Raw genomic sequence first — 10,784 nt, forward strand, 5'->3', positions numbered from 1 at the left:
CCTTCCTGACGGAATAGACATGTCTGCCTGTGGAAAAATTGAAAACCAATAAATAACATGTCCACTGAGTGCTTCACCTTGGGAAAGGTCACATTTTGAAACATCCGTCTGCTCATGAAATTAAAGTTTCTATTTGATGGAAGAGAGATTATTTGGATTCAAGGACTAGTAGCAGAACTGATTGCATGATGGGTCTCTGAGTTAAAACAATAGCATCAGAAGCCAGAGTGGTGCTTGCTGGAGCAGCTACCTCCTACAGGGAACACGAAGAGTCTTACTGCTTTGATACTTAACAAAAATAATTATTAGCATATTTGTAATATGGCATGGTTATTGAACCCCTTCTAAATTCAGAAATTCTTACTGGCTACAACGCTTCTGACTTTGGGACTGGTCTCCATGGGGATTATGGCCCAGGTAGTCAGTCCTACAAAGAACTGATGCTGGCAGAGGGAAATCTTGATCTGGGCAGAATCACTGCACTGGGGCCACTCATATACTCACAGTTACCCTGCTCTCCCTGCCAGTCACCCCTCTCTGCCCAGCCTCTGCAACAACCATTTGCTAGAGTTGCTGCATCTAAACTGAGATGTCCGGGGCACTACCAAAATCTCCAGACATGGAGCAGGGTGTGTGAGAAAACCCCCTCCTCCAGTCAGAATGTAACAGGCTCCTGAGCTGTGAGACACTCGAAACTGCTGCGCACTGAAAAGCAATTTATGAAATGTGCTTTGGGAACTCTCCTGAGAGCAGGAGCACAGCAGAGCTCTGCTGCATGTGAATCTCCTTCTTCTGCTGTGCGCAGGGAGTCAGGAAAGTTCACAGAGGCTGTGTTTTCCAGGTTGCCAGCCATGGCTCAGCACTACACGGGTGCAGAAATGAGACAAAATGGGGAAAGGGCTCTCCTGGGCCAAGATAGGAAGTTTCCTTCATGTTCATTATGACTCAGAAAGCCACCTGGTATTCGTGGGAGGCAGAAAGCTGGGTGGGGAGTAGAGGGGGAGGCTTGGAGCAGCACACAGGTAGCAGAGTCACTGGGGTGACTTGTTGGGCTGCATGGCAGCCATGGTGTGGAGGAGTCCTGGGGTGCAGGCTGGGGTAAAGCATGGTCTATCCTTGCCTTGTGTTATGGGGTAGGGTGAAAGGGGGAATGTTGCTTCATTTCCAACTTTATGATTAGAATATTAGCCCTTTATTAGAGCACAAATTATTGTGTTCATGCTACTCCTGCCCTGTGTTTTACATGATCTGGGTGCTCTTTACTGGCAACAACGCATTCCAGTAAAGCAATGTTGTGGACATCCCCTGATGTAATGGGAGCATGAAAATCTTTTGAAGCAACTTTGCTTCCTGCAAAGCTGTCAGGGTCAGTTTAGGGACACAACATGAGAGCTTTTGGACAAAAGCACTGGACCCATGCCTGGCTGGCCGTGAAATATGCTCTTTATCCTTTGTCCTCCCTTTCTCTTTTTTGCTTGGCCTGGCCCTGTTTGAATTTGGCAGTCCTATTAGCTGCCTCGGGCATATGCACAAGGACAGATAGACCAGCTCTCCTGGAAAATTATATACCTTCACCTGTCAGTTTGTATGTTCAAAACGCGAGCAGAGCCACAAGAGCAATCCCAGGAGTGATTGTATAGTACGGTGCTGCTGGCGTCTTACATGGCACAAATGTGTATGCATCATGGTCCTGCATTTTCTCAGTGCATCATTTGTCTTAGAGGCAGGCCATGATGACTTTATATATGTTGCATTTTTGCCATATCTCTCATAGTAGAAGGCAAAGCTGGAATAACTCAGAGCACAGCCATAAATTCTAGGAATGCTTCCGAGGCAAGTTAAAACAAATTAGTAATTATCATGACTGACAGGTACTCTGCAGCGACCAATGAGGAGCCTGCTGATGAATACTAAAAATCTCTTAGCAGAGGAGTTACAACTGTGGCTGTCAACATGGCTATAATTAGGCAGCACTAAGTGAAATGACTTCTTCTCAGATGTACTCCCTTGAGAATCCACAGATCTGGATTATCATACAGAGGAAGGAGACTAAAAAGGGCTGTTCGCTGTTTGTGTTGTGGGGCCTACAGAGGCCAGCCAAAATGAGACCCAAGTGGAGTGGGTACAGGACTTGTGCAAGAGTGGGGTTAGTCTGTCAATCCAAACTGTCACACTTTGCAATTTCCCTTCTGCCTTCATTTCCAGGGCCTCCAAGCACCTCACAAGTACCAGAGTTATGCCTCTCAAATACCCAAGAGTATTAATCACTTGAAAGATGAGTTAATAATCTCTGAGTTGTTGAGACATGCTGAAGGACAAGCTGATAAATTTTCATTGCACAGTGGGGAAGTGTTCCTCTGGCTGGGAGATCAGATTGATGACAAGTTCAAAAGTCTCCAGGGAAGCAGATGAAGAGACAGAAGTTCTGTGTGAGCAGGAACAGTCACTTATAAATATGAAACCTCCAGTGGAAAAGTCAAGCAGTGTTAAAAGAGACCCATACCTCCCTACTTAAGGATTAATCTTTGCATAAAGGCTAATTGTTGCTGCATAATTTTTCCAGTGCCTAAAACAAGCAGGTCTTTCTTCAGCATTATGCCTTTAATTTTACAGTTCAGAGAAAATAAACACCCATGAAACATTTGTGAACAGAAATAGCTCTCTAACTACCATTGAGTTCTTGTGCATTTTTCATGCTGGATATTGCAACCCTGATCTTGTTCTTTACATGTGACACCACTTCTTGCAGCAGCTATGTGTGAAAGGGGCACATCCTTGAGGTTACCATAGTGGCCTGAGATGAACCGGACTGCCACATCCCTGCCAAGGTGAAGCAGCAGCAGTGACAAAGACGACTGAGAAGGATATTAAACTATCACTGATTAAGGCAGCTCTGACTATAATGCTGAAATCAGCCTGACTCCATCCTGGGTGCTGCAGACTATGCTGCATTTCCACAATAACAAGAAAACATCACTTGCTTAGCGCTGTTGTCCTGGGAACAGAAAATTTCCACTCACTCCTCAAAATGCTGATCTGTTGACTCATTTTTCAGGTGAGCTGTTGTTAAATCTTGATGGGTGTGTTGCTATCGCATCCTGTTTGTGCAGGAGTAAAGGGCTAAGATTTACCAGTTCCCTGTGTGTCCATTCTAATAGCAAATGGCCTCGCGTTGAAAGCAGGAATTTGTGGTTCCAGAGATGCCTTGAATCCCCGCTTCTAATCTTTGTACAGGATTCAGTCCATTAAGGCTAAGCACCATTCAGGAACTTTCCAAGAGATGACAGATTTACATGAGTCGATGCTTTACGCTGAGGCTCTCCTTGCAAGTGATGTGGCTGCAGTCAGGAATTAGACCATTAACTCTGAGTAGTGCCAGGCTTGTCAAATTGGGGCATGGCCATCACATTTATCTATAATACCAGACTGTTTGTTCCACTCCTGAGGAAGGTAATAGAAAGCATGTAGGACTGAATTAACCTAAAGGTAAGTAATTGCAGAATTCAAATTTCCAGGTCTTTTTACTCCTTCCTTTCGTGTTTCAAAGATCTACCAGCCACCTGGGGAGGCAATGTGTTGTCACTATCAGTACACCTGTGTGGAGGACAGCAGAAAAGCAGCTCCTCCTGTGAGTCAACGTGCTCCCTTCTGAAACATTCAGTATGATTAGCAAGGAGTCTTGTAAGTATGTCTTTTTCCTCCATCTGGCAGTTTGATCCATGTTCCCCTGTCACCATTTTTGATGGATTCATTTCACACATAATGAAAGACTGTCTCACGGGTGCTTAAAAAGCAATAGCAAGGCAGTTGCTAGCACTCCAGAGCAGAGACCTTCAACCAGTGACTCTGCTGGCCGGTTTTAGTTACTGTATGGTAGGAGGAGCACCTCACCTAGCAGCAGTCTTGAGCCTTATATTTGCTATGGTGGAAACATTTTTGACGGTATAAATGAAAGTGTATTCAATGGTGACCACTACCAGACCAAAAGAGCAGGGTTGAGCACGGCACCAGTGTTCTCATGTGCAAAGCTAGCACCACCCACACATGCTTCTGAGAGAAAAAGGTGTAGAGGTGACGCCAACACTTAGGGACAACTAGTCAAGGGAGGGGTAGACGTTCATTTTCAAATGAAAAGTGGGAGTACAGCTCTCAGATGAGTCAGTAAGGAAGAGCCCCCGCAGAGGAGTCTCACACCTCTTACTGCCTTGCAGAACTGCTCGTTGCTGCCTCTTTGCTCCTGTCCTACTTTCTAGGAAAGCTGCAAAAGTTCACTGCATTCTCATAATGCCCCCAACAGCAATTCTGAGCAACCTGCACTATCACAGCACTCATTATGCCATCAGCTATACAAAGAGAAATCTGAAGATAACAGACAGTGCTTTTCACTGACACTCCTCCTTGCATGGGTAAGAGCTGAGCCTGGGCTGTGTGAGGTGGGGAAGGAGCATCTCTGAAAGTTTCTGTTAATCGCACAAGAGTGTAAAAGGCAGAATGTCCTTTTACATTTCTGTGCAGAAAAGGATGGCACAGAGAGGATGAAGTATTCCAGAAACTCCACTTTGGGTCTCCATTACTGCTCAGAGGCTTAGCTCTGTGACTGTGCCACCAGGACTTACCCAGAGATGTTGGCATTTACAACAGACCCATCAAGAACAACACTTGAAAACTTGAGACACAGCCTTTATATGGCCTCATGGTCCATAATTCTGTTACATCCTCTCCTTTTCATATAGTCAGACCCGTAATAGTGATGTAAATAGCATTTTGCTGTCCTTCTTACATGACCCAACCTGCAGACTTTCATCCTACAGGTGAAAAGACACACTTGCCCATGGTCCTTAGGGAACAGTGTGCTGGGAAAACAACAGCGAACTGAGTGATTTGTTCTGCAGCATCCTGTCCAGTTCACCCTTCCTTTCAGAGCTGCCTGGTCCTTAAACAAGAACTGTTAGCTATAGCAAAACAATAGCCTATCATAATTTCAGAAAAAAGTCTATAGTGTTCCCCTGAAGACCCAACTCTTCTGCTCCTCCAGTCAGTCAGAGGCTCACTGGGTAGGGAGGTATCACTGGTACAAGAACCGAAGGATGGAAAAGCCTCTAGTCCTACCCTGGATGGCAAATGCACTCTCCTGAAGCCAAGTTAATCTGTAGTTTTGGGACTGAAACAAAATAAATTTAGTGAAAGAAAGTCCCCAAACTGGATTTGCTTTATTTTCTACTTACTTGATTTATGCTGAGGTAATCAACTTGAATAAAATGGAGAAACCTGGTTGTTTATCCTAAATTCCTGTTTCTAGCCCTGAGACACACAGAGCTGGTTCAAAACAGCCCTATCACACACAAAGGGATCTGGCCCCTGCGGGGCGGGCACAATGTCTCCTGGGTATCTATTTAACACCCTAGCTGACAGCAGATAATCCCTCAGCAGATGCAGGTAAATTTCTGTTTAGGGAAGCCACACACTTCCATTGCTCTTGCCCTTGGACATTTGGGTTTTGCTTCTACTCTACAGGACTGAGAGTAGCAATATATGCTCCTTAACCAGCAGTAAGAAACTGATGTTAAATGTACACTGGTCTCACCAGTCTCTGCAGGAAAACCTGGCTCACTTTGGAATTTCATTACCTTTCATAGAATCATAGAACAATCCAGGCTGGCAGGCACCTCTGGAGATTGTTTCTAATGTCCTGCTCAAGTAGGGCCAGCTAGAGCAGCTGCTCAGGACAGTGTCCTGTTAGGTTTTGAGTATCTCCAAGTATGGACACTCCATAACCTCCCTGGGCAATCTGTGCCAGTGTTTAGCCATCCTTACATTAAAATGCTTTTTTTTCTTTAAGTGGAATCTCCTATATTTCAACCTATGCTCATTCCTTCTTGTCCTTTCACTGGGGGCCACTGAGAAGAGTCTGGCTTCATCTTCTTTATCTTAGCAAATCCTTACCTTTCCCCATACCAGGAGAGAGGACCAACTGGATGTATTGCCAGGAGGACACAGTCCTCACTTCCCGATCTGTGTCAACCACTTTGAATTCACAACTCTAATCTGTATGTTAGATTTTAATCAAACATTAGACACCACCTGTACCACTAAAATTAATAACTTTAAAAGCTCCTGTAAAGAACTCAGTTGCAATTCTTTAAAGTAAATTTTTAATATGCTTCTGTTCTTCCCTACACTTCATTTGCACTTGCAAATTTCCATCCAAGGATGTTGTAAAAATGCCAGCACAATATGAAGTATCTCTTACACACTGAAGCCAGACTAACGATGTGGGGCTGATTCCTAATGACAGCCACAAGTCAGCATGTTTGCGACCAGTCAAGAAGCATCATTCACTCAGCTGCCAACACAGGCTTATTTATTTGTAAAGCATTTCCTGGCTGCTAGGGTAAAGGAGGATCTAAAGAGACTGAAAGTTTACCCTAACATTTATGTTGTCACAGGCAAATACCATTTTACTGCCTGCCAAGGGTTTCTAATGTCTGTCACCTTGCTACCTTGGTGCAGCTCAAGCACCAGGACTCCCCTGACATCCTGCCCCTTGTGCACAGAAGTTCCTGGGAGTAAGCCACTGCTAAATATTTCTCAAGCAAGACTGGCAGCTCAGAAAGATTCACTCATTATCAGAAAAAAATCTTTAAAATTAAAACTTCTTTAATAGGCTGATATTGAGAACATGCCGGAGAATGTACCACACTGGAGCTTGAACCAGAAATACAGTTGAGATAGCAGGATCTCATTACAGGGGTCTTATTAATAGTGAAAAACTCTAGGACTCTTCACTATGATATTTAACTCAGAGGAAAACCCAAACCATAAAACCCCTGGATTACAAATATATTAATCAACATTTTGAAAAAAGTTGTCAGGCAATACCAACTGCTCTGATAGTTAATTATTTAAATTTTGTGTTCAAATTTATTCTTAAGCAGACTGTGATCCTTTACCAGCATCACATTAAGAATTTTAAAAGCTTTTCCTTTGCTCTGATACATTTTAAAAGGCAACAGTCCCCCTCAACCTTCACTTTGGGAGGCTAAACAAGCCAAGTTCCTTTAGGCACTGTTAATAAAACACATTTTCCATTCTCATGTTGATGTTCGCATCTTTCTCTGCACATGGTGCAGTCCTGAGTTCCTCTTCCTTGAGCACAGATCACTTGAGCTGCACACAGATGAGTTCTGGGTATATAAGCCTTGGAATATGTCAATACTTTATTCGGATACATAAAGCATCTGTTTGCCTTTTTCCCAATCATCTCATCATGATATGATCAACTATTACCCTCATTCCTTCCTTGCTGTAGCCCTCTCACAGCTATGAATGGCCTTTTTGGAGCAGACACCCTTCTTAAGGTCTGACTGATCTTACATAGCTTTAGCTGACTGAACAGCAGGTTTCACAGCTACCTCTTGAGTGCACAAGAGAGACACGTCCCACAGGTGATTCACTCCAGATTGTTGTCTCAAGACTGAACTTCCAGAAAAACTTCTTTCTGTATTGCTGATAAAGAAGCCTTAATAAATGTTTGGGTTTGACATCTAACATCCAAATAGCTCCTACCCTCATATATGGCTTGTGTTCTGCCCTAGCAAATGACACTTTATTTACACTGCTTTAGACATCAGTGTCATGCAGTGCTTTTAATATTCCATCCCTCTTCCATGCTGACAATACTTCAAAACTTCCTTAGCATGTGCCATGGTAATAAATTAATATCTTTAAGAGGATCAGGACCAACACCTTGAGGAATTCCACTATTATTTTCCTTCCTATTCAGTAATTCTTTGCCCAAGTTGATTTGTGCTGGCTCCTTATTCATTTTGATACCCAGTTTTAAGGGCATCTTGTCCAGTCCAAGAGTTATCAAATCAACCTGGCTTAGTGCGGCGGGCGGAGGAAGCAAGCAGCCGATTCAATATGAATGATAGAGCAAGCTTCAACTTTATTGAAAGAAATCACACCTTATATAAGCAGTCTACGATACACTACTTGCAACTCTATTGGATACATTTAAGAAACTATAATATCTCAGCCATTGGGTACATCTAAAAGGTCACATTATAATATCCCAGCCCCTCGTGGCATCTCTGGTATGCATAAACATCTTTCTTGCTGTGAACCTGCTTCTCTCCCAGGGCTGCTTTCTTCTGACCCCCAAGGTCATAATGCGCCCCAACTTATCTCTGTGTTCTCACAACAATCCTCGCCAGCACAACTGAGCCCTGGGTCTTCATCCTTGTTTACATAACTGTACCCTGGGTTTTTTCCTTTGTTTACCTCAGGTGGCTGGGACCACTTCTGCAGGGAGCTATGGCCGACCAGCTCATGCAGGGAGCTATGGCCTTGCTCTCTGCAAGCCGTTCTCCAACAGCTTAGCAAGATAGCTCATCAGCTTAGCATCGAGGTAAATGAGTTATGCCCAGAAAACCAACAAGAGATACCAGCTGAGTTTGCTCTAATAATTTTATCTACATCATCTTCTATTACCTTCAGGTCTTAATTATCCTTTTCTTCAAAAGTTGTTCTAAAGATTGCCCACGATTGTAGAAAGACTGATAAGTCTCTGACTGCTAAGATAATCTTTGTCTTTTTAATAAGCATGGATACAGTGCTTACTGTTCTGCTGTCAGACTGGAGCACTCCTAAATTTTAAAATCTCTGTTCCTGGAACAGCAGTTTTATACAAGAGTTCTTCAAATCTCTTGATGTAGGTCATTTTATTTCTCTCAGTTTGAGCACAATTAATGCTGTGAGCTTCTCTCTCACTTCACTTATGGTCACTCCTGTGTCTCCATCTTTTTTCCAGCCATCCACTCTAGATTTATTTTCTGGTGTAGCCAGAGCAGGAATGGAAGTATTCCTTTGCTGTGTGAATTTACGAGAGCTGCTGCAGGTTCCCTCTGAAAAGACAAACATGATCACAGAGAGATAGCATTACATATGAGACCACCTTCTGCTGTATGCATTTTCACTTACCCTGCAACATTTTACAAATATATAGATCTCTCTACTGATGAACTAAGAGAGAGCTGAGGAGTCCTGCCAACATGAGGCTGAAAATGGCACATTAAACTCCAAGGAAGTTGGTGAAGTACCAAAAGAAGCACTTCTATCATGGAATAATGGTAAAACTTTTTAGTTAAAGCCTTTGGCTTAAGCAGAGGCTAAAACACACATGTGACTTTACCCACAGGGGGTAGCAGGAAGGCCAGGAGGCCTCTTTCTTTTCACCACAGAGTGAGTCTTTCATGTAAAGCGTCTGCTTTTGTGCCCGTCAAAGTCAACATCAAAACTCCCTTTAGTTTTAATAGCATCCTATGTTTGCAGAGTGCTTTTTGCTTGCTTGGAGCTGAACAGAACTACCTACATGCTCTTTTGCACAGGCATTAGTGCCTGTTTGGTGCCAAGGAAATGGACCGTATTGTCACAAAGGACCTTATCCAGGTACTAATAGCATTGTAAGAGATTTCTAAAAGCACACTGTAGACTAAAGGCACACAGTCGATTTCCACGTTCTGTATTTACTGATCATTCTTACAGTCAGCATTTAGGGAACTTGGCACAGACTGTTAGGGCAAGTGTTTTAGTTGAATCTGAGTTTGTGCTAATGCAGGGCATTCTTCACTTCACTTTGTTGTCTCAGCCGATTAACTGTGAGGTAGCATGCCAACCACATGTTCTCTAGCATCCTTACAATGTGTAGAGGTTCTTCCTTTCCTCAAGCACAGGTTTTTATGTCAGACAAGACAGCAGAACCCTGATAATTCATCTGCTGCTAATTTGGTGGAAAATGACCTAATCTGGTGAACTATTCCAAGAATTAATGTGATTCTAAGTTTGTACCTTAGCTTTATTAACCTTTGGCTGTGTAGTCTGTGTACTGTGAAGTCCAGACCAGCTGGACATCTTTACCAGTGCATTTGGGAATAAATGTATTTTGCAAAATGTTAACTCAGAGGTTCCTAAGTGAGTTCATTAGTTACAGTGGCAGAATTCCAGTGGCTTGGCACCAGCCCCCAGAAGTGAGTGTGCAGCTGTCCTCGTGAGAGTATTGCTGGCCTCAGCGAGCCATGAAAGGACAAGTGCTGTGTAAGGTCACACACGCAGCTTTCCCAGCAGCTTGCTGCCTTTATCTGCGGTATGCTCTATTGCACTCCTGGGCCTAATTCGCTCAGATGATTGCTTAATGTGCCGTGCTCTATGGGGGGGTTGAGACACAAAAAAAGGGACTATGACAGGACCAAATGCATGGTCATCCATGACCTCCTGTAAGCTGCATGCAGGCTGCAGGACGGCAGTGACACAACCACCACGCAGCCACAGGTTCTGGCTATCATGGATCTGCTCCACCATCAAACACACTTCAGCAAGGCCCGAGACACTGAACAGCAGGTGGGAACTCTGAAGGCACCCAGACTGAAAAATACTGGGAGCTGGTGCAGGCAGCCACAATGGCTGGTGGAGATTCAGCCTGTTCAACCAGACACTGCAGCTTTGTAGAAGAGCTCACTTCACACATCTGTGGGTGAGCCTTCCAGAGCCTGATGTGTCAAGTTCCCTTATTAAGATACTTACTGTTTATATAAAGGCTTTCTGCAATAACAGGTAACAAATGGAAATCAAGGATACTTTTGAAAAAGCTGACTAAAACATTTTAGTTTCTACAGATGAGAAATTTTTTTTTTTGGATCTAAGAGTGAAATACATATAAAATGGTTTATTTTAATGTAAGGAAGATCACACGGTTCCTGCTCATGGAAAAATAAGATCATTTAACC

The 10,784-nt window shown here is 43.5% G+C and overlaps 1 long non-coding RNA gene across 1 annotated transcript; it reads left to right on the forward strand.

Annotated features, from left to right (window-relative positions):
• The first annotated feature begins 3,307 nt into the window (after positions 1-3,307).
• On the forward strand, positions 3,308-5,100 carry LOC113477372. Its single transcript, XR_003397880.1, has 3 exons — positions 3,308-3,450; positions 3,548-3,681; positions 4,812-5,100. It is a non-coding gene; the product is annotated as an uncharacterized LOC113477372 (long non-coding RNA).
• Positions 5,101-10,784: the final 5,684 nt, after the last annotated feature.

Source organism: Athene cunicularia, assembly GCF_003259725.1.
Source record: "Athene cunicularia isolate RWA chromosome 2 unlocalized genomic scaffold, athCun1 chr2_part1, whole genome shotgun sequence".
NCBI classification, from domain to species: domain Eukaryota; kingdom Metazoa; phylum Chordata; class Aves; order Strigiformes; family Strigidae; genus Athene; species Athene cunicularia.